The 24,702-nt window shown below is 37.4% G+C and overlaps 1 long non-coding RNA gene across 1 annotated transcript; it reads right to left on the bottom strand.

Moving 5' to 3' along the window:
• Positions 1-207: 207 nt before the first annotated feature.
• LOC121049776 lies at positions 208-2,348 on the bottom strand. Its single transcript, XR_005801318.1, has 3 exons — positions 2,222-2,348; positions 1,406-1,475; positions 208-425 (listed from the first exon to the last, which is right to left on the bottom strand). It is a non-coding gene; the product is annotated as an uncharacterized LOC121049776 (long non-coding RNA).
• Between the last annotated feature and the right edge of the window lie 22,354 nt (positions 2,349-24,702).

Genomic DNA, 24,702 nt, shown 5'->3' with positions numbered 1-24,702 from the left:
TATTTCCGAGAATGATATTGTAGTCGGAAAAAGTGGTCGGAAATGTTTTTCATGAGATTTATTCATTGAAATTTGTCAGGAATTTTTTTTTCCTCCCACTCAATTTAATTGTCAATTAACCTGATCGGAAGAGGTAGATGAATCAAGATAATTTTTTTATTAAACATACAAGGAGACAATTAAATCTTCATAAAAAAAATTGCATTAGATGAAACATAGTTAATCATTCATACATGGTCAGATAAAGATAAATATTCAATATTTGGTCTTTATAATATAATCATTCTTAAGCAAGGAAGCTAACAATATATCTAATAAAAGTCCTCATTAGAGTTTGCATCATATTCATCAGCAACATCTTCATCACCATCTTCATCAGTACCATCTTCATCATGGTGTGCACTTGAATCTGTTGCAATATTGTCCTATTGTAAAAGAAAAACAAAGAAGTTAGAATGCAAAATAAGAGCTAAAACATGTAGTAAATAGCATAAAATAGCAACATATAAAAATATTTGAAAGATATAAATAGTACCACATAATGTGAGAATTAAACCACATACTTTGCATGGACATATTATCATGTCATCCTCTACCCACTTATCATGGCTATATGCATAATCAAGAAACTCTATAACTCCTTGATCATACTTTGGGTCTGATCTACTTAACTGCATCCAAGATTTATCAATCGGCATCTCCTCTCAATTTATGCTGCCAATAAATCTATGGTAATGATAAAACAAGCATTTTCATCAACACCAAATGAAGAGAATTAAATTCATAATTAAATGTAGAAATATTTTTTTGAAGTGATTCCTATTCCATATGATTCATTAAGTTGTCTATTTAATTTGTTTAGGAGGAACTATTTCAAGGATCGGTACAGTTTTAGGTAAACCGGTACCTAAAAAAGTACTAACACTTAATTAAGTTCAGAAATTCATAACTAAATGTAGAAATATTATTTAGAAGTGATTCTAGCTTAATATGATTTATCAAGTTGTCTACTTAAATTGTCTAGAAGGAACTATTTCAAGTTCATTAATGGATTGGTAAAGTTTTAAGTAAACATGTACCTAGGTTAAAAATACTAAAATTTACTAACACTTAAGTTTAGAAATTCATAACTAAATGTAGAAATATTATTTTTGAGTGATTCCAGTTCTGTATTAATCATCAAGTTGTCTATTTAAATTATCTAGAAGGAACTATTTCCAAATTATTAATGGATTGGTACAGTTGTAAGAGAATGTCTACCTAGGTCAACAAATCAGAAAACTGCTGTAAAGTATGAACATACCTAATTTAAATTAAAGAAGACACTCTCATATCAATGTACCAGGAAAAAAAAAGTAAACTAGAAACAAAATGAGAAACAAAACGGAGAGAGTTGTATATGTACCTAATTTTGCTTTTGCTTGCTGCACCACACCGAAAGAACAAATCAACAATGAATCCGACTTCACTTCACTCTGTACATATCCAAAAAAAAAAAAGTGTAATAGTCTGAGAAAACATACAAGCTAGCATTACAAAAACCTGGTGCTTCAGAGGAAATTAGGAAATTCAAAACATTACAAAAGTTAGAATAAGCTCATATGTGTGTAGTGTGTACGTTTGTATTTAGATATACCTTGACCACTGAATCAATCCAATTCATTACTCTACACCAGCACATGTATATGAGAAAATCAAGCTTTTTGAAATCTCTAGAATGCTTATTCATATATCATTGGATGGCAGATTAACAATAAGCATCACAATTACATAATTGCAATCAATCTGAAGCCTTAGGAGATCCTCTACACTATGAACCATTGGACCATCCAATATGATTGACCTAACTCAGTTGACCATGAGCATATTGCTGCGATATTGTTAATGACTATTGACCCAAAGTAAAAATTAAATAAATAAAGAGGGAACCAATTCAAACTAAAATAGAAAATTACACAACCTTCTAACTCTTGTTTGATAACAGGTCCAGAACAATCAATTGTTGTTCCTATACTACAATTCAATTAGCTGTAAACCACATATATCGATTAAAATAAAATGGAGAGCTCCACATAAATTGAAAGTCGAATGTAAGTAGTCAAGCCTACCTGATCGAACCGGAACGAGATGCGTTGCTGCCCTCAAGAACAATTTAGACATATAAGTTGGTTTCTATGGTTCAGTATGAAAACTAATAGAGAGAAAGGAGAGATGGACAAACCTTTAATCATTACCCAATCAATCAAGAAGCTTCTCAACTTTTCAATTCTTCATTGCTGTAGTGAGAGAGGAGGAAGAAAGATGTGATTTTAGGGTTTGAGAAACAAGTGTGTAGCAAAGGAAGTTTTATTCTTTTTAATTATTTAGTCGAACTAAACATAAGGAGAAATAAGGATTTTTTCCCTTATTTGGTGAGATAATTAAGACTCTATATTATTTTCTCCTTATTTGGTGGGAGAAAGTATAGGAGGGAATTTTTTTCCTCCCTAGGCGTGAAGTTCTTTTGTTTTTTGTTTTTTTTTTAATCAATTTTCATGGAACTTATATATAAATGCATATGTGTTGGATACTCAGATATAAGTTTCCTAAGCAGGCCTTTCCTGTATAAACTTTTGTTTGAGTGGAAATTCAAATTTAAAGTGGTTAGTTATGTTTACTAAAATCATAGTCGTCATTGTTTTTCTTACAAAAAAAAAGATTTTCTACATATTACTTTGGCCTAGAAACTAGATAATCTTGACTTGAGTTTTATTGAATTACTCATAGAACCCTATGATTAACATCTACGTTTCTGTCAGACCATGTAGATCAACATCTTTATTCTAATATAAGATCGACCAATGAAAAATATTTCATAACATTCTTGAAAAATAAATATGTACTTGCTAGCCTTTTCAAAAAAAAAAATGTACTCGCTAGTATTCTATTTTTTCTCGTCTAGCTATTCTATATAATTTGTATATGATCAATCAATGTCTAATGTATACAAATGCATATATGTGTGGAGGGACAGTCGTACTATATATGTAGTATGTATGTGATCAATAATGAATGGTACTATGTAACAGTATAGTGTGTGTGTGGACAAGCACACATGATTGATCGACAATGAATTGTGTGTGTGTGTAGGAGTCTTTCACTAACGGATATTTTTTTTTTGCCATTTTAAGAGATCTCTTGTGAGACCCAATTTTCGATTACATATATCGACATCTCTACTATTCAATTTTAGGTCTTCATGAGTAGATCACTTATACAAGTTTCCAGCACAATTGATGATTGTTAATATAGTCATAATCATTATTTACTATTAAGGTTTAGGGTTTTAGGGCGGAATCTCCCAGTTAGCATGATCGATCTCTTATCTAAATAGAGCGGAATCTCCTAGTTAGCATCCCAGTTAGTGTGGAATCTCCCAATTAGTATAATCGTGATGTACCATAGATGATCTCTTATCTACTTCCGCAACTAATAATATATTGGGTTAGGGCGGAACCTCCCAATTAGCATGATCGATCGATCAAGTCTTATATAAATCCAAAACACATATGTATTATGTGTGTGTGTCTATATATATATATATATATATATATATATAACTATGAGACTTATAATATATATATATATATATATATATAATATGTGTGTGTGTATGTATATATATTATGAGATTTATTCGATCTTACCTTATAACCAATATATAATAAAATTATTTTTTCTTTAACATATAATGCATCAATTGTAATAAACTAATAATATGTCATCAAGTAACCTATGGAAAAATGGTAAAATTAATTTTGCAAAGTTAGAGATCCTATGCTCAATACTCCTCTTTTGACATAATATTTTTATAAAAATAATACAATTTAGAGAAATATTTTCAAGGGTCACTAGCCGTCGGAAATACTTTGTTCATTACCAAGGGTACTTTGTTGCCCTCGAAATTAAGAAATCATTTCCGACAAAGTCAACTGCCTCTTGGAAATAGGTCTACCATTACCGACGACACAAAATGTTGTCGAAAATAATACTGGCGCCAAAAGGTCCCGCCAATTTTTTTGTTTTTCCAACGAAATTGGAACTCTTTTCCTACCGCATATTGTCCCTCGGAAATAAAATATATTTTGACAGAACATTTCTGACGACCATTTTTTGTGGTCGAAAAAGGAGTTTTTTTGCAAGGGCAATTCTGTGCTGTCGGAAATTTTCGTCGGAAATGAGGACTTTTGTTGTAGTGACATCAGTCCAAAACTTAATTTTCCTACCATCACCAACCCTCCATATTAGACCTTTTTTCAGAAGATTGACACCATGAAGAACACTTCTCCAAGTACTAGAGCAGTCTTTAGATTGTTGATAGTTTTGGTCAAACAAATAGCCACGTTTCAAATATTTTTCTCTATAAATTGAAGCCCACAAACCAGTATCATTTTGAAATAACCTCCAACCAGCCTTCGCAAGCATAGATTGATTCATATCAGAAGATTTCTTGATTCCTAAACCACCAAGGTTCTTAGGCAAATAAACTGTATCCTAGTTCACCAAATGAATTTTTTATTTATTTTCAGTATCTCCCCACAAGAAGTTCCTATTCATTTTGTCCAAGTCCTCACAAATATACATGGGCAATCTAGCAGTCTGCATAGCATAATCAGGAATAGCAGCAGTAACTGAATGAATTAAAGTTAATCTGCCAGCTAGACTTAAAACTTTGCATTTCCAACCAGCCAGTCAATTTTGAACTTTATCTAAGATGCTAGCATAAGTGAACTTAGTAACACGAGAATGAATGAGATGCATGCCCAAGTATTTACCCAGATCGGTGGTAAGAGGAGAGCCACAAGTGGAACTGAAATCAGAAGCAATCTCATTGCTATTGTTAGGAGAGCAGAATATGAGAGACTTCTCATAACTGACAGCTTGGCCAGAGAGAGAGAGCAAAAAATATCAAGACATTGCTTAATAATACAGGCTTGATCAAGGGTTGCTTCAGAGAATAACATAAGGTCATCAGCAAAGAAAAGATGAGAGACCTTAGGACCTAATTGAGAAGCTCTTACAGCTTTCCAAGCACCAATATCAACAGCAGATTGAATTAAATGGGATAATTTCTCCATGCAAAGAACAAAGATATAGGGCGACAGGGGATCACCTTGTCTTATTCCTCGTTCAGCTTTAAAAGATTGAGTAAGCTCACCATTAAGATAAATCTGAAAACTTGTGGAGGTAATACAACTCATAATAAGTTAACTTTCACGAGAGACTGAGGAAGAAGGGATTCATATAAAACAGACTCAATGAATTGCCAGCTAAGACGGTCATACGCTATGCTCCGGAGTATATATATTTTAACAATGCTATAAAGTACTCTAAACTAGCTTCATCTTGTACTTTCTTTTCATGCACTAATATATGAAAGACGCATGAGAAAATGTAACTTTTCGTTTGAATATTTGTTCAAACCGTCTTTAATGATCGTCAAAAACAACAATGTAAAAGAAGAAACAATAATCAAGAGACGAATACATTAACTTGAGCTAAGACTTGATTTGGTGGAGGACATGCAGCACCTTCGAACCAGGACGACACTATGAGAGTTGGGGTTGATTCAGCAAGCCACCGCCAGATAGCGAGGGGCTTGGATTTTCACGTATATACTATTATTTTTGCAATTGGCAGGAATGAAAACGGGGCGGAGAACCCTGGCAAATTAGGTTATTCCATCCGACTTACTCCGGAGAAAATTCAGTTGGATCTACTTCTGACCCTCCTACTGTTGTTGTATTTGATAATTCTTCTCATTATTAACAAGTTGAACTCTTAATAAGGTCGATTATCTATGACATGATTACCTTTTATCTTGATCATACCATGTCCTTAGAGTTTGACTTGGGAAGATAATAGCTTCGCTGAGTTGAAGGTATAAACCTTAATGAACAAAGCTCTCTTTTTCCTCAGTAAGCAACCGATAGCATTAGCCAATTTACATTTTACACAACATACTTGATAATAAAAAATATTCATTAAGCTGTAAACCACACGCCCAGGGAAAGAGGACTATATATATATATATGGATAATGTTTAAAAAATGAATTAAGCATGTGGATTGTGATGCAAGCTAAGCAGTCAAACTCAATCAGAAATGGTCTCACCAAGTTATGTGCTGACTAATTATTTAAAATGTGGGTTGCTTACAAATGGGGCAACTGATACGTACCCCAATTTCCATATCTAATTATATCATAAATAGATGATGCGCACATAAGGGTACGTAGTAGAAAGTGTAAGATCCCATCCTCGTATTTGAACTCACAATCACAGATTATCAACCGATTAATTAAGAACTTAGGTCTAATTGGACATGACTTTAATATGTGCGTGTTCTAGAAGGCTTTATCAGTGCATGAGTGATAATTGTGAATATATGACTTTGAGTGGATTAAACGGATCGATGGAGGATGACCTATTATTGTTATAGGTGTTGAATTACATTTTGGTGGATCATAAACTTTCATCGTTTTCTATTTCTTACTCCAATAGTCCAATGATCTCTCACCTTGCAAAAAGTATGCAGGTCCTGCATGCATGATTACTTTAAGAATAATTCAAAGAGAAATTAATGGAATAGCTAATTAACTTTTTTTTTTTTACTCTTCTCTTTTACAACCTTTTTCATATCATGAGTTCGAGTCACCATGGGGGTAGGAGTGAAATCCTTTAATCCTCTTTTTGTTAAAAAAAAAAAAAAAAAAAACTTTTCCATATCATATCATGTGATGTATTCTCATTACTGTCGTTTTCCTAGATCATTATTTATAGATAAGCAAAAGAACTAACTATAATCTCAATTGAAATAAAAATAGAGAAAACCAAATATAATCAAAAGTCTTTGGTTATCTAATTTTTGTAAGGTTAGAGTATAGGGTTTAGGGTTTAGGACCACTTATTGTTTTGATAATAGTTGCAAATGAGTATGCAATTTCAATTTTTTTTTGTTCTTAGGTAAGAGATCGTTTTTTTGTTCTTAGGTAAGAGATCGATGATCTTAAAATCGTAATATATAGAGATTAAACAAAAGGTATTTTATGTAACATATTACATATAGATCAGAAAAATAAAATAGCTAGCATTCCTCTTTTATCTAAAAGGTTATTGTCACATTATGAGTTTCAATCCAATTGGATAGAATATTGTCTTAGTATGCGACCATGTGAATTTGTCGGCAAAATTAAACTATCCATATCTTAAGAAAACAGTACTATAAATTAGAATATTTGTGTGCTTCTGTTAAGTTAATTTGTTTGTTTTACAAGTTACATGTATGATGTATCGAGTTCAGTGCTCTAGTTTATGTAATTGTTAAAATGACAGCTTTTAGAACCTTGATTGCCCTTCACCGACCCAAAAATCGTATATTCCATCCATTATTTCTTAATCAGCGCTTGATTAACTTAATCTAAGCCAAAATACTAGTTTCGATCAGAGTGCTTGATCACAGATTCAGAAGGATTAAGGCATTAATTGAACCAAACCATTTGCTAAATGTAAACTAATCTATCCTTAACCTTGAACCCCTAAAATTAATAAAGGATTTTAAGGTTCCTTGAGCCGTGCGCAAAACGGATTTGATTTTCTTAATTATTTAAACGGAATCAAGTGTCCTTGATTCCGCAAGTAAGTTAATTGATTTAATTTAAGTAATTACTGGATCCCTAATTCCCTAGCTATAGCTCGCTAGCTAGTAGTGCACTGCACTTCGTACTTGGCCCCTGACCAAAGATGTTAACTGTCCAAACACATTAGAGGCTGACTGCTATATACACTTGTATTTATATTAATATGAGGTTGAAACCAGAAAGACTTGTTCCTCTCCACATCTGCAATTACAAGTTCAGATTTCAGAATCTGTGCTTATTTTGTATTTCTGTATTAGTATATATTGATCTTATGTACAAAGTGGTTTTAGCTCAGTGGTTAGAGCACCCACTACCTACGTACGAAGTCATGGGTTCGAGTCACCATGAGGGCAGGTGTGAAACTCTTTAATCCTCTTTTTCATAAAAAAAATTAAAAAAAAAATAAAACTTATGTCCATAGCTAATTAGCTACGCTAAGATACAAATACTACATACTGAATCCAAAGATAAAAACCCTAAAGTACTTCTGCTAAACTACCCTTATATCGTTTTCGATATATACACAGAAACTTTAAGAAACTAATCATATATAGGGATTTTTTTACAACAGAGCACAAAATTATAAGAAGTCAGATTGATTTATAACAGATGCATATAATTGGAGGCTATCAATCCTTTTATTAGTGGTACTGAATTTACATGATGCGGGCCATATATAAAATTACTTACTACTGAAAACAGAAAGACGAATTATAAAAGTTTAACATGCAGTGTTCACTAATTATATACATGACAAGAGATTGGCCACTGAAACTGTCCTAATTGAAAAGAACTACAATGCATGGATTGGGGGCTTTGGCTTTGGAGCTTTTGTAGGTACAGGGAGAGCTTTTTTAGTTGCAGGGGGAGCTGGAATCGTCTGAGGTTTTGGACATTTTCCAAAAATCCTATCTGCCTGCGCACAATTACAGAAAAATCCAGAAATTTAGTCTTCAAATTTAGCTTTGGCTCCTCTATAAAAGAATTAGGGGTTTTATCCATTTACCCCATTTCTAGGGATTTTTTTCCCACTTACCCCATTAAGTTTTTTTAATTCTCTCTTACCCAATACACTCTAAGAGAGTTTTCCCTAATATCCCATTAAGATTTTTTTTTTTTATAATTTTTTTTAATACCATTTTACCCCTCACCCCTTTGTTACTTAGAGAGAGATAGAGAAAATGGAAGAGAGAGAAACCATAGGAGACTTCGCCGGAGCCCGTCACCGGCCGCCGGAATTCGGTCACCTGTAGCCGGAATCCGGGCAACTTTCGCCGGAATCCGGTCACGGCTGCCGCCCATCGGAATTTGCTGAAAATCTCACCGGAAAGTTTTTTTGCCCCCAATAGACATCTATTGCCCCCCAATAGATGTCTATTGCCCCAATAGTCTATTGCCTCCTAATAGACGTCTATTGCCCCCCAATAGACGACTATCAGCCATGTATTGCCCCCAATAGACGACTATCAGCCATGTATTGCCCCCTAGTAGACGTTTAGATTACCGAAATGATAATTAATCTTCCTAAAACTGCACAAATAAAACTTTGATTAAAGAAAAAAACGAGGAGATTACATCAATTCAAAATGTCTATTGGCCCCTAATAGACGTCTATTGCCCCCCAATAGACGTCTATTACCCTCCAATAAACCTTTAACAGACCTCTATTGCCCCCAATAGCCCTTTTATACCATACATGTTCCATATTATTCAATTGCCAAAAGAAAGAAGAGAAGCCAAATTGGAGTATTTATGTATTTTGCCAAAAAAATTCCCTAGATATGAAAAAACTATACCCAAAACTGGACATGCAATAAACAAAAACTTATCACAAAAAAGAAATTATCTAATTTTCTTGCTAATGAAGAAAGACAAAAGAAGAATGAATAAAAAATATTTTAAAAAAAAAACAGACAAAAGAAGAATAAATAATAGCACCCGTGTCCCATACCTAACATTTAATCACCATTCTCCCACAGGTAGTGGCTACGTCCTACCTCTCTTTTCATTATCCATTCCTTCTCTCTTTAAGCTTTTTTCCTCTTTCTTCTGCTCCATTCTTCCATTACACTATCTTTATATTCCCTAGCCCTACTGCAAACCTCTAAGACAAACTCAATTCTGCAAAAATGGTGAATGAGACATGGGTCGTTCCCTTTTTCGGTCAAGGCCATCTATTTTCTGTAATGGAGATCTGCAAGCACTACTCTTCCAAACTCTCCTCCTCCATACCCTCATGTCTCCGCCAATACCCACTCCTCGAAATCGCTGAAATTTCTGAAGCACCACCGTTGGATTCGTCGTCTCTTCCATTGGAGCCATGTTCTGCATTCCCGGCGCCGACAACCCAGACCAAATTGGCGACTTATCGCCGACAGCACTGACCACCAGTGCTCTTCGACCGAAAATTTCCAATCCTATTGGTAATCGGTGACCGGAACGGTAAGGGCGACTTGCTCGACGGCGAAATGTTTCTCGCCTGAATTGAAAGAGATCAGAGAGGGGAGGGTGGGAGGGAGGGAGGGAGGGAGAGAGAGAGAAGAGAGAAGAGAGAAGAGAGAGAGAGAGAGTCTGGTTTTATGAACAATTGGTAATTTTATAATTCTTTAAAGGTTAAAAGTGACATTTCTCAACTAAATGGGTTAGTGGGAATGAAAATTTGTTGCTGGAGTGAGTGGGCTAATGTTATGTTATTTTTGTGCTTTGGGTCAAGACCCCAAAGAATTATGATTGTGACTAAATTAGTTTTCCTTCTATTGATATTCACCAATATATACAGATATTCAACCTTGATCAACAAGGAATTCCTATAATCTAGGGATACGGATAAAGCCATAATCCTCCTGTACATGATTTCCTAAAGATACAAGAAATCTATTCTTAATTAAATAATATTCTCAACTAATTACATAATATTCTCAACACTCCCCCTCAAGTTGGAGAGTGGATGTCAAGAACTCCCAACTTGTGCAACAAATTCTTAAACCTTTCTTTGCCCAACGCTTTTGTAAAAATGTCTGCCAATTGCTGCAAGGTTCCAACGAACCTAGTGCGAACGGACCCATCAACTATCTTGTCACGAATGAAGTGACAGTCCATCTCAATGTGACGAGTTCTTTCATGAAAAACTGGATTTGCAGCAATGTGTAAAGCTGCTTGATTATCACAATATAACATGGCAGGTTTGGCAATAGGTATGTGCAAATCAACAAACAAGTTTTGCAACCAAGTAAGCTCACAACATGTACCTGCCATAGCTCTGTATTCAGCTTCAGCACTTGATAAAGATACTGTTTTCTGCCTTTTGGTGCGCCATGAAATAAGAGATTTTCCCAGAAACACGCAGTAGCCAGTGGTAGAACGGCGAGTAATGGGACAACCCACCCAATCAGAATCACAAAAAGCTCTCAAACTTAAATCGTTTTCACTATGCAAAAGAAGACCTTGACCAGGACATGACTTTAAATACCTGATAACTCGAAGTGCTGCAGTCATATGATGTAAACGTGGCTCATGCATAAATCTGCTTAAAACATGAACTGAATAGGTAATGTCAGGTCTGGTGATGGTGAGATATATGAGGCGGCCAACCAAACGCCTATATGCTGCCGGATCCTTAAGCAATTCTCCCTTATTTGACAATTTTGTTTCTTCCATTGGAAACTCAACAGGTTTGGCACCCAAAAAACTGGTATCCTTGATAATTTCCAATGCATACTTCCTTTGGGACAAATATATACCTTTTCCTGAATGAGCAATTTCAATCCCAAGGAAATACTTAAGATCACCCAAGTCTTTAATTCTAAAGCGGGTATGTAGAAACTGTTTAAGAGCCTTAATAGAGTCCAGATCATTCCCAGTGATGAGAATATCATCAACATAAATCAATAATATTGTAAGGGAATTACCAACCTTCTGAATGAAGAGAGAATAGTCGGCCTTTGATTGAGTGAATCCAGCAGAAAGTATCGCCTCAGTAAATTTAGCAAACCATTGTCGTGATGCCTGTTTCAAACCATACAAGGACTTGTTGAGGCGACAAACATAATTCTCCCCCTGTCGCCAAAGACCAGGAGGAGGTGACATGTGCAGCTCTTCATGGAGATCCCCATTAAGAAAGGCATTATTAACGTCAAGTTGGTGAAGGGACCAGACCTGACAGGCTGCAAGAGCAAGAACACAACGAACAGTAATCATCTTGGCAGTGGGGGGAAAAGGTATCATGGTAATCAATGCCTGCAGCCTGTGTAAAACCCTTGGCCACCAGACGAGCTTTATAATGCTCAATAGAACCATCTGCCTGACGTTTAATCCGGTATACCCACCTACATGCAATAGGGCGTTTGCCAGGAGGAAGAGGAACAAGAGTCCAAGTATTATTGGCAACAAGAGCGGCAAGTTCAACATCCATGGCGGTTTACCATTTAGGATCAGAAGCAGCTTGAGCATAAGAGGTAGGCTCCTCATCCCTACTAATAGCAGCAACATAGGATAGGTGCAGCGGTGAATAACGCTGATAGGAAATGAAATTGCATAGAGGATAGCGTGTACCTTTGAGAGGATTCGGCAGAGGAGATGACAAAGGGTGTGGAGGCAAAATCACTTGCGAGCAGACATAGTCCTTGAGACGGACATTAGGAACATGTGGGCGTTGTGAGCGTCGCGGAGCAAGGATAGGATCATGGTCGGCCAAAGGAGGAGGTGCAATGGCAGGTTGGTCGAAGGGAACAACAGGTTGATCAATAGGGTGGAGGACAGCAGTATCCGTGTCGAACAAAAGAGGAGAGGAAGGAAGGGAGCTGGAGGATGGTAACGAGGTATCAATCCTGGGCGGGGATTGCGACGAGGTATCAATCCTAGGCTGGGATTCCAACGAGGTATCAATCCTGGGCTGGGATTGCAACAAGGTATCAATTCTGGGCAACGCAGGTGCTAGAGCTGGAGGTGGTGGAGGTGGTCGATGTGAGGTGGTGCTATCAAGGATTTGAATAGGAAGTGAGAAGGAAGGAGGAGAAGATGACGAAATCCCTTGAGAAGAGGATTGAAAATGGAAAGTATCCTCCAAAAAAATAACATCACGATTTGTAAAAATCTTTTTGGTTTCAAGATTATATAACTTATATGCTTTCTGACCAATCGGATATCCAAGGAAAATGCATTTATGAGCACATGGAGAAAATTTTGAGGAAGGAGTGACAGAAGTGGCAAAAGCGATACAGCCAAAAACACGCATTCAAGAATAATCAGGAGGTGTATTATAAAGTACCTCAAAAGGAGTTTTCTGGTGAAGTAAAAGAGTGGGCAGCCTATTAATGGTGTAGGCAGCGGTGAGAAGACATTCACCCCAAAATTGAAGAGGTAAATGAGATTGAAAACGAAGAGCTCGAGCAACTTCTAGGAGGTGTCGGTGCTTGCGCTCAACAACACCATTTTGTTGAGGTGTGTAAACACAAGAATGCTGAAAAATGACTCCTTGATCTTGAAAGAAGTTGTGTAAAGAAAGGAATTCAGCACCATTATCGGAACGAAATTGCTGAACATGGGTATTAAATTGAGTTTTAACATAGGCAAAAAAATGTCGAAGTAAATGCTGCGTCTCACTTTTGTGATGCATGAGAAAAACCCATGTAAAATGAGAAAAATCATCCACTATAGTCAAAAAATAATGAGCACCATTAAGAGAAGGCGTCTTATGACGTCCCCAAATATCACAATGAATAAGGGAAAAACATCGAGAAGTTTTTATTGAACTAGAAGGAAAAGGTTGGCGGGTCTATTTAGCTAAAGGACAAACCGTACATTTATGACTAGAATCAAAATCAAAAGAAAGAGAATTCTTGGCTAGAAATTGTAAACGAGTAGGAGAAGGGTGTCCCAAGCGGCGATGCCAGAGATCAGATGGTATGGTGATGTGACCGACAAAGGGATGTGTGGTAGGAATGGAGGAAGACAACGCCACAAGATAGTATAAATTTCCACGTCGCTTACCCACACCAATCATCATCCTCGTAGCCAAATCCTGCAAAATACACCAAGAAGGGAAAAAGGTTACTGAACAGTGCAAATCATCTATAGTGCGTCCAACAGACATCAAATTGACATCGAATGAGGGAACACAAAGCACATCCTGCAAAACTGCATTATTAATAGTAATTGACCCTTTCATAGTGATGTTTGCCTTTGGCTCCACTAGGCAAAGAAACAGAAGGAAAAGATGCATTCTTATGGCTAGTAAAAAGATGTGGTGCATTAATAATGTGGTGAGTTGCTCCACTATCGATTAGGATCCACCATAGACAAACCTGAAGCAAACTCTGTAGTAGAAGCGGCATTAGCCTGAGGAGTTGGTGGCTTAGAATTCAATGCAGCAATAACCTGAGTGTATTGATCTTCAGTCAGGTTGGGAAGTGTCACTTGCAGCTCCTTAAATGAAGGTGTGCAATCAACATGATTAGCAGAGGCATCATTGTGTGGTGGAGGTCGATTTCCTTGTTGTGGATTGCGTTTATAGAGCCGATGACCAGGTGGAAAGCCATGTTTCCTGTGACAAGTCTCCTCAATATGACAAAATTTGTTACAATAGGTGCATTGAACTGGAGTGCGATTGCGAGAACTGCTGCCTTGATTGCCAAGATTGTAACGAGGTATCAATCCTGGCCTAGGATTGTTACGAACGGCCATTGCTGCTGCATTGGATGGAGCAAGGGCAGCAACACCATGTTCTCGCTGCTTCTCTTCCTGAGTTACTGAAGCATAGGCCTGTCTCACAGAAGGTAATGGATTCATTAGCAAAATTTGACCACAAGTACCTGCATACGATTCATTCAAGCCCATAAGGAATTGCATGAGTTTGGTGCGGTCATTCTGTGCCCCACAAGTACAATTCTCCACTGTATTGTATGAGGCAAGTTCATCCCAAAGTGATTTCAACTTGGCATAATAAGCAGCGATTGACAATTGGCCTTGTTCAATCTTGTAGATGTCTCTTTGAACCTGGAAGATACGTGGGGCGTTTCCCAAGACGAAGCGTTCCCTGAGGTCTTCCCAAATTGCATGAGGTGTTGTGTAGGAGAGGACCGAATCAGCAAGGTCTGGTTCAAGAGAATTGAGAATCCAGGACAAGACCATGTCGTTGCATCGCTGCCATAGAGCATGCTCCTCTGGTTTCTTGATTGCAGATGGTTCTTTGATTGCACCAGTGATGAATCCGGTCTTATTCTTTGCACTCAAGGAGATCCTCATGGCGCGACACCATGGGTTGTAATTGTCTCTTGTCAATTTCTTGGAGACAAGGATGAGACCGGGATGGTTTGAATGATGGAGGAATAGCGGATTTGCAGATTCATCCGAGGAGGTGCCGCTGGTGCCGCTGCCACCATTGGGAGTTTCAGAAAAGATATTGTCTCCAGCCATGAAGAGTTAGGGAAAACGAAGAAGGATAAAGGCTGCAAAAGAATTTTGCAGAAGAAAGAAGAGTCAGGACGTTGCCTGCTCTGATACCATAAAAGAATTATGATTGTGACTGAATTAGTTTTCCTTCTATTGATAATCACCAATATATACAGATATCCAACCTTGATCAACAAGGAATTCCTATAATCTAGGGATACAGATAAAGCCATAATCCTCCTGTACATGATTTCCTAAAGATACAAGAAATCTAATTTTAATTGCATAATATTCTCAACTAATTACATAATATTCTCAACACTCTATAAGAGTACTGCAAATTAGAGTCTAGGGTTTAGTTTGGTATGTAAGGTACAGTCGTACAGAAGTAAAGGTTTCTAAACTGGTACGTAATGGGCCATGGGCTTAAATAATGTTGAGAACGTATATTCTGATTTTATTTTGTAAAAGCAAAATACAAACCAAACCAAGTAGTCGACTCATTCCAGAGTCCAGATCTTTCATGCAACGGTTGATTTTTGTTAAGATTATGCAAGTAATTAGTTGTTTGATTAACTTTTCGTCTATAATGCCAGAACATCTTAGTAAGGAAATGTAAAGAAAGCTAGATTAAAGCAGTCATTCCAGACTGCACAGGTTGATATTTTCACAACCACAAACCAAATGTCCGTGTACAACATCCATGGCTGCCGAGGCGCCACCACCATTGCGTTTCTGAAAAACTCATGTTTATTTTCATTAACTTGCTATTCAAAAGGTAATCATATATTGAATCTATGTTAATTAAATTGTCGCATTGATATATGTTGCATTTTCGGTGTAAAAGTCAGCGGCAACGAAATTAGGCCATTGATTAGCCGTGGCTACCTGGCAGGTTTTGATCATGTCTAGCAACGGATCTGGATTATCATTGCAAGATCGAATGATATTAGGGTTACTAGAAAAGTAGTTCATTAAAATGATTGACTTCGTTTTGTTCATCATCAGAGACGATTCACCACGGTTACCGCAAGTCCCAGCTTTCATCCCATTGTCCCCATCTGCAAACAAAATTATCTCCATTAAAATTCATGCACTTGCATGTAGATAAACCAACCAGCCCTCTACGTTTTTTTTTTTCCTTTCATTGAAGTAGATTGTGGTCGATCAGCAAATATGATATGTAAGTATAGCATTAATCTGCAAGGTTACCGATAAATGTAGTACACTTAGACCTTGGTAACAAAAAAGAAAAAGAAAAAGGAATGGTAGACTTGCATTGGTTTTCCACCATATAGTTCCACTGATAAGCTATTCCTTCGATCAGCAGCCTCCTTTTCCGGTCTATAAGTGAAAACCAGCAAACCTGGTTTGCCTTAATCATATTCATAACTGTACGTAGACCAATCTTTACCATCTTTTGGCGTCTGATTTATGGGAATGGAAATTATTCTATGCACCTTATGGGAAACCATAATGATTTCTGTCCTGCGGCATCAAGCATCTTAGACACGTACTGTCTGGGGTGTTTCAACGTGATCTTCCAAGATTATGATAATGATGTCCAATGGATTTGGCTCAAGAAATGTTTGAACCTCGCTCAGAACATTAACAGCAGGTTGCTGCATGTACAAAAAATTTATTACAATTAACTTCTCTTGATTATTTGTTTAACTAATTAACAACTGAAATCTAATTAGTATTAATATTATGCTAATTAATTAGTGCGGGATTTGGACACTTAGAAAAGCTGTATTGTCGATATACTGACCATGACATAACCAGGCCGGCGAAGGTTTGAATTCATACACGTTAAGCATTAACCCTCTAACACCATTCTGCATTAAGATCGAAGACAAGATAAGTACAAATTACATTAATGAACTGGTAAATTGGTCAATTAGTATATAATTCAATAGGCACCTTTAGATACAAGTCCCTAACTTTTCTCAATAACTCATGATGGATCAAATTGACATCGATCATTCCCAAATGCTTCATCCACTTAAATAGGTAGATTGAGTAATCGATCAATTAACTCTTACGTAGTGCCCAATGACATAATAGTAAAATTATAACAATATTTCATTAGTTCGGGGACAATTATAACTAAAAGTTGGAATATAAGAATTCGTGTCTTGATCTAATACATGTGCATGCCAATTACGAAGGAGCAAGGGAACGTCGGACAGCTTATATACCTTAAGCTGAGCGGTAACGGAATCCATTTGGTTTGTTCCAAGGAGCAGCGTATGGAACTTGTTATTAGTGACTTTGTTCCCATCACTGCAAATGAATTGTGCGTAGCCAGCCATGAATACCGATTAAATGGGAGGTTTTTAACCTACATATAAAGAATACATGTCATGATCAATTTTATTTCCACAATCAGAGCCACGCATTAACACAAACAAACAAAACCAATGAAAAAATAAGAGGCTAGCCTTAATCAAGGAAACTAAAGGAAGATACTTAAAGGTAGGACAGTAAATATATATGATTAATTACCTGAATAGTGGCCTGGATCTGCAGTTTTGTCCCGGAGACACTTTGGTTATAGCAGCTTCTAAAAAAGGTTCTGAAAAATATTCCCCATGCATATATCGCAGCTCAAGCCAGTAGATTAAGGTGTGGTTAATCCACAGCTTTATCCCAATTCCACCTAGTTGTATATGTTGAGAATATATATACATCCCACATGGGAAAAATGAGACCTTGCCTACGGGTTTATAAGAGTTGGGGTCACTTCATTCATTGTCAATTGGTTTTGGATGTGAACCCCAGATTTGTCCACGTGTATGGCTTGAAAATTCGCCACACGTGCCTGGTCGTGTTGAGAACATATATACATCCCACATGGGAAAAATGAGACATTTCCTACAGGTTTATAAGGATTTGGGTCACTCCAACCATTGCTAATTGGTTTTGGATGTGAATCCCAAATTATTTTATTAGTATAGCAGTGGCGAGAAAAAGAGAACAAAAGAGAGAGCAATGATTAGTGTTAGCATTAAAGCCACCCTCAAGTGCAAGAGGTACAAGTTATAGAATAGGGGATTAAGTAAGGATGTCGAACCCACGAGGATTGGTAAATCCTTTCCTAGCTAGGGAAAACCTAAGGAAAAACTAGAAGAATATGCAAATGTACAATCACAAACAAAGGCTCACACGTGAATCAAAGTTCATGGTGAGTAAGTGCAAGATGGTGTGTAGAGATTTGATTTTGACTTTGAGATTGGTTTCTATTCAAATTGAAACAATGAAAGCAAGTAATATAAACTAAGCTAAACTAAACAAGTTGTTATCAAATGGATGGGAGTTAGGGCATCGGGTTTCACATTTTGCCTCCCTTGCAAGCATTAAAGCAATTGAATATGAATGATGCAAAACTAATTGTCCAACTACCCTCTTAGCATCCGGATAGGACTACTAAAGCTTAAACCCCTTTCATTTTATTAACTCTAACTGGATAAGTGTAGAGCTAACTACCTAGAGACGAATTCAATTACCGAATAAGTCTCAATCCTTTGCCCCTAAATGCATAAAGCTTAGAGTTTAGGTAACCAAGCAAGCAAACCAATCCTATCTCTAGGTGATTTTAGCTCACTACCCTCACATGCACACATGGTGGGCTTTCATGCTCCCTTTTTGCCTAAAGGTAATCAATCTCTAAGAAAAACTTCATGTCATGGCAAACACATAACTCAAATTGATTAGGTATAAGTAATGCATTCAACTATTGACTTAGTATGTGAGAATGACAACATGAATTTGCATCAATTTATAAACAAAAGCATCAATACAAGCAAGTTTGGCTAGGGGTTTCAACCCTAGCCCCAACTAGTTCACTACTCACACATAGCTAGATACACAAGCTTCAACATTCTATTAAACATCAAATACATAAAGAGATAGAGAGTAAAGGGTGACTATTGATGATGCCGGAAGAGGTGGTGGAGATGGGTCTCCAAGAACATGATGCGGTGGTAGTCACCTCCTTCTCCTTGGTCCAAGCTCTTGATATTGGTAAGAATAGTGAAATTTGGGATCTCTAAGATGAGTTGTGGTGTTGAGTGGTGGAGGAAAATGGAGGTTGTAGTGGTGGAAATGGAGGTTTTAGAGGTGGAGATGGTGGTTTTAGTGGTGGAATGGTAGTCTCTTCTCTAGAGAGAAAATGGATCTTGGATAGGATGAAGATGATTGAATGGAGTCAAGAATTCTCAATAATTCCTCTTTGGCCTCTCTTTGATTAGCTATGTATGTCCTCTTTTGGTCCCCAAGTGTGCAAGAGATGCTCTTACACCATTGTCCCCCAAATGGTCCCAAATTGGCAAGGTGATAAAAGGACAAGGTGTAGGGAGATATTTGAATTTCAAGTGATGGGAGATTCTCACAACAATGGTCCTCCTTTGTTGGAGAAAATATCCTCCATGAGTGGCGGCTCGCCGGAAAAGTTTGCCTGAAAAGTCGCCGGAAAAGTCGATTTGCAATTTTCTTCCAATCTCCATGTCTTCTTCCCGTAGCTTCAAATTTCCGCATTTCAAGCCTCAAATAGTCATTTTATTCTTAATGCAAGGTTTCCTACAAATAAAAGGAAATGGATTAAAAAGGGTAAAATTAGCATGAAAGACAAATCAATTTTCATAATTATGGGGCACAATTGCATAAGTAATTTATGCCTCAACAAATACCCCCAAACTTGAATATTGCTTGTCCTCAAGCAAAAGTATTAACCCAAATTCGAAACATAACAAAACTAACACAACCTGATCCTTCCAACATTATCCTCAAAGAACACAATTTGCTCAAGGCAAGAAAATCAAGTCATGTCTCAAAAGTTTATGAAGCTATGGGACAAATACTAGAGTAAAATGTATGTCATGTCATGATTGTCACTTTGATGCACCAAAACCAAGCTTGCACAACAAAACCGTGCTAACCATAAACTTACTAGATTTTCACTCTAATTTTCACACAAGTGTTTAGAGGTTAGCTACAGTATCACTCAAACAAGCTCATGCAAATGCCGCCATATGCTTGCTTTTCAATCTCATCTCCACGGGTCATGCACAAACCACCTTGGATCAAAAAGGACTTTTATTAGGTTGTAATGAGGCTTAGGGCAAGGGGTTAGAGAAATGAAATGGATAGGAAATCACAAATTCCAAACAACTTAGCAAGCAACTCCCTTATTGAGATTTTACGAACTTAAGACCTTAAGATGCTTCATATGATTCACTCTCTTAACCATTCCCCCAAACTTTAGACTAAAAACTATTTATTGAACTAGAGAAACTTTCTTTTTGGATTTTCTTTCTTTCTTTCTTCTTCTTCTTATTATTATTATTATTATTTTTTTTTTTTGAAATGTAAAGAGAAATTACAACTGCACAACAAACATAATACTCCCCCACACTTATTTCTTTTCAAGTACCCCCAAACTTTGTTTCTTGAAGTATCTTGACATATACAATCTCACATTGCTCACTAAGAAAACTTAGAAAGGGTAAGGCTAGTGTTTAAGCTGGAAGGTAAGACATTTGTGGTGCAAAGAAATGAAAGGCTAACAAAAGGCACAAATTGGCAATCTAAGGATAATCATCTTTTTAGGACAAGAGCTTATTTGGCCATGGTGGAATTCCTATTGCCTCAATCATTTCCGCAATGTATACATGCTTGACAAAAGTTTTGAGAGATATAAAGCAAGTTCTAGAGATACAATTCACAAAAAATTGATCACATATGAAGAATAAAGTGCTAAGAGCTATTGGATGCACTTTCATTAGGCTCAAAACTCACATTTGTGGTGCAAATAATTCTCACAAATCTCATCATGCCAACCATATCTCAATGCATCAACTTGACAATCACAGGTAACAATGAAGTTAAACATAGGTCCCATAACCTTTATTTGAAAAATTAAGTTCACAAGACATAGGCATACTTTCTAGCCCTTTACAAATCAAGTTCAAGTTTCATCATAGGAGTTGGAAGGAACTAAACACAAACAAAACACACAAAAACTAGAAACAACTAAAAGCTAAAAACAATTTTTTAAAATTTTTTTTAACAATTTGAATTTATTGAATTTAAACTAGACATTCCCCCCACACTTGAACTTAACATTGTCCTCAATGTTGAAAAGTGTTTTCTTGAAAACTTTGCAATGAAAGAGTCAAGCATGGTAAGAAAGAGCATGCAAAACTATCACAAAAACAAAGAAGTGACCGGAATTTAAACACAATGAAGTACATAAAGCAAGAAAAAGGTTTAGGAATGTTCCCCCTTGTAGACCATGAAGTTCATTCAATTCACCAACAATCACTAACATGCAAGCCTTTAAGCCCTTGCCTTCCAAGCTAAACTTTAATGGTGTCATTTCTTCAAGAATGGTTCCAAGGGTTTTCCTCCTCCTTCACTTGCATTATGAGCTTGGCTACCTCCAAGTAGGGCTTTGTTTAAAGACTTCTTGCCGGTCCATTGATTCTTCATTCACTCAAGGGGGCTTCTTGAGACAACCATCTCCCTTGTTTACCTTCTTTGAACTTCTAAGGCAAGCTCCCATGTCAACAAGTGCTCCCTTGAGCAATCCTCCAATGTGTTTCTTCTTCTTGATGGGGGTGAGGAGTGACTCAAAGCCTTGTGAACATGGTAAGACCGGAAGAGGTGCCCAAACTTCTTTCTTATTTTTCTCATCTCCCTTTACTCTTGCCTCTCCATAGTAACCCAAAAAGTAGCATTCATTCCTGTCATCCAGAATTTGAAGGGAAGGAAAGATTTGGAACTTGATTTTGTCTCCAAGTACCTTCATGCTCATGGTGCATTTCTTCACATTAATCTTGACACCGGCAGTGGCCATGAAAGCTTTTCCAAAGATGATAGGAAGCTCATTATCAACCATGGGGGCTTCCTCCATGTCTAGGACTATAAAATCCACCGGTATCACAAACCTTGTAACATTGACAAGCACATTCTCCAAGATTCCTCTAGGATACCTCACGTTTCTATCCGCCAATTGGAGAGTGGTTGAAGTTGGTTTCAAACCTCCTTCAAGATCAAGCTTCTTCAAAGCCGAATAGGGCATTAAATTGATACTTGCCCCAAGATCCATCAAGCAATTGCCAAAAGTAGTTTCTCCAATCCTGTTTGGAATAGTGAAGCTTCCCAGATCTTTGAGCTTTGGTGGAAGCTTTCTTTGAATGATAGCACTCACTTCTTCACAAAGAGCTACTTGCTCATGTTCTTTGAACTTTTTCTTCTTCATGCACATATCCTTCAAGAACTTAGCATAAGATGGAATTGTCTTCACGGCTTCAAGGAGTGGAATGTTTATATGAACCTTCTTGAACAAATCAATCATCTCCCTCAATTGGCTCTCTTTCTTGAGTTTTTTCTCTTGTTGCCATATATCTTGAGGGTAAGGGAGAGACACTTCTTCTTCTTGCACAATCTTCAAAGGAGGATTAAAAGTGATACCTCTTTGGAATGGTCTTTCATTTAGAATAGAAGGAGAGGCTTCATTATCATGAGTTCCGACCTTGGCATTAAAATTGTCCTTCAAGGCTTCTTCTTGCTTCTCATTGGCATAAGCATTCATCTTATCATTCAAAACTTCTTCTTCACCATCATTAAAGCCTAAGATGACTTCTCCATGTGACAACTCTCTTGCTTTCCCCTTTGATCTTCTTTCAAAACCAGGTGGCTCCCTTGGAGTTACATCTTCCTCATTGGTAGGCATGTACACATTGTTCTCCACTTGCCTTCCACTTCTTAAAATGGTAATAGCTTTGGCTTCATGCCTTGGGTTATTCTCCACTTGTCTTGGAAACACACCTTGCTTCCTTTGACTCAACTCATTAGCTAGTTGCCCCATTTGTACCTCAAGCTTGCTCACACTTTGTTGAATGACATTGATCTTCTCATCTTGCTTTGCTTGATTATTCACAAAGGCCGCCATCATTTCTTCAAAGGTAGGTGTCTTTCTTGCTTCTTGTATTGGTACTTGGGGTTGTTGTAGAGGTAGAGGTTGTTGAGGTGGTGCTTGATAAGGTGGTCTAGGAGCATGATAAGCATTGTTTTCTCCTTGATTGTTGAAGTGTGAGCTACTTGCACCTTGATATCCACCTCCTTGCCTTTGGTAACCTTGACCTTGTTCACGGTTTTGATTCCCACCCCAACCAAAATTAGGGTGGTTCCTCCATCCGGAATTATAAGTGTTGCTATAAGGGTCATTCTTTGGCTTTGTTTGGTAGCCAAGGAGATTGCATTGCTCTATCAATTCCGGATACATGTCGCTTTGTGAACACTCCATTGTGCTATGATACACACTTTCGCAAATCAAGCAAGCTTACTCCATGCCTTTTACTCCCAAACTAGGCTCTCGAATTTGGTTTGGTGATGCCATTTAATTGAGGGGTCTTCCTTGTGCTTGTAGAATCATGTCAAACTTCTTTTGCATATCTCCTTCTATCCGCTTCAACTCTTATTGCATTTGAACACTTGGAATGTCAACATTATACATGCCTCTCCTTTGCTCTTGCTCCCTCATATGTACTTGTGCACTCTTCATCATCATTGGCTTTCTATCCAAGGCACTATCATAGAGTTGAGAAGATTCACTCATTTCATCTAGGATCTTCATCGCTTCATCTTCGGTCTTGTTCATGAAACATCCCCGACAAGTATTGTCAACTCTCCTCCTTGTGTCTTGTGAAAGCCCGATGTAGAAGGCACTTAGAACTGCTACCTTAGAGAGGCCATGATTGGGAACACCACCTTCTATATCCTTGAATCTCTCCTATGTCTCATAGAATGACTCATTTGGTAGCTCTCAGAAATTCATCAACTCATTCCTCAATGAATTGGACTTGTGAGGAGGGAAATAGAACTTGAGGAATACCCTTTGCATCTCTTCCCAAGTGTGGATACTACTTGGGGGTAACTTGTACAACCATTTCTTGGCTTTGTCCTTCAATGAAAGGGAAAGAGCCGAAGATGCAAGTTGCCTTCATCAATACCCAAAAGTTGAACGGTCGAGCATGCTTCGTTGAACTCTTGAAGGTGCAAGTATGGCTCATTACTTGGCAAGCCAAAGAAGAGGGGTAAGTTTGCAATAGTCCCCGGCTTTATGTCAAAAGCAACGGCACATGGTGGAAGCACGATGCAACTTGGATGATTGGAGATTGTTGGCAAAGTGTACTCCTTCATGGGGCATGGTTCAACCATTGTGGGTATCCAGGCTATTTTAGCTTGCAACTTGTAGATACCTCTCACTATGCATGGAGGATTTGCCACATCATCAAGCATAAGTAACGTCCTCTTTGAGACACCCACAAGCCATGGTGAGGCACTTTCATATATATCTCTGAATCTAGATCCCCATAGAGATATGTAGTAACCACATCCATGAGCTGCATTTCCAGTCCTTCGGAAATTACTAAGCTAACTAAGTAGCGGAACGTTATAACATCCATTATGGGAGAGTATGTCTCCTCGTAGTCAATTCCAGGGCGTTGTGAGAAACCTTAAGCCACAAGACGAGCCTTGTACCTCAGGACTTCATTTTTCTCATTACGCTTTCTGACAAAGACCCATTTATGTCCTACAGGCTTTACACTTGGTGGGGTTAGCACTACC

The sequence above is a fragment of the Rosa chinensis genome, chromosome 6 (assembly GCF_002994745.2).
Source record: "Rosa chinensis cultivar Old Blush chromosome 6, RchiOBHm-V2, whole genome shotgun sequence".
Lineage (NCBI taxonomy): Eukaryota > Viridiplantae > Streptophyta > Magnoliopsida > Rosales > Rosaceae > Rosa > Rosa chinensis.
This window is presented reverse-complemented; position numbering and strand designations above follow the sequence as displayed.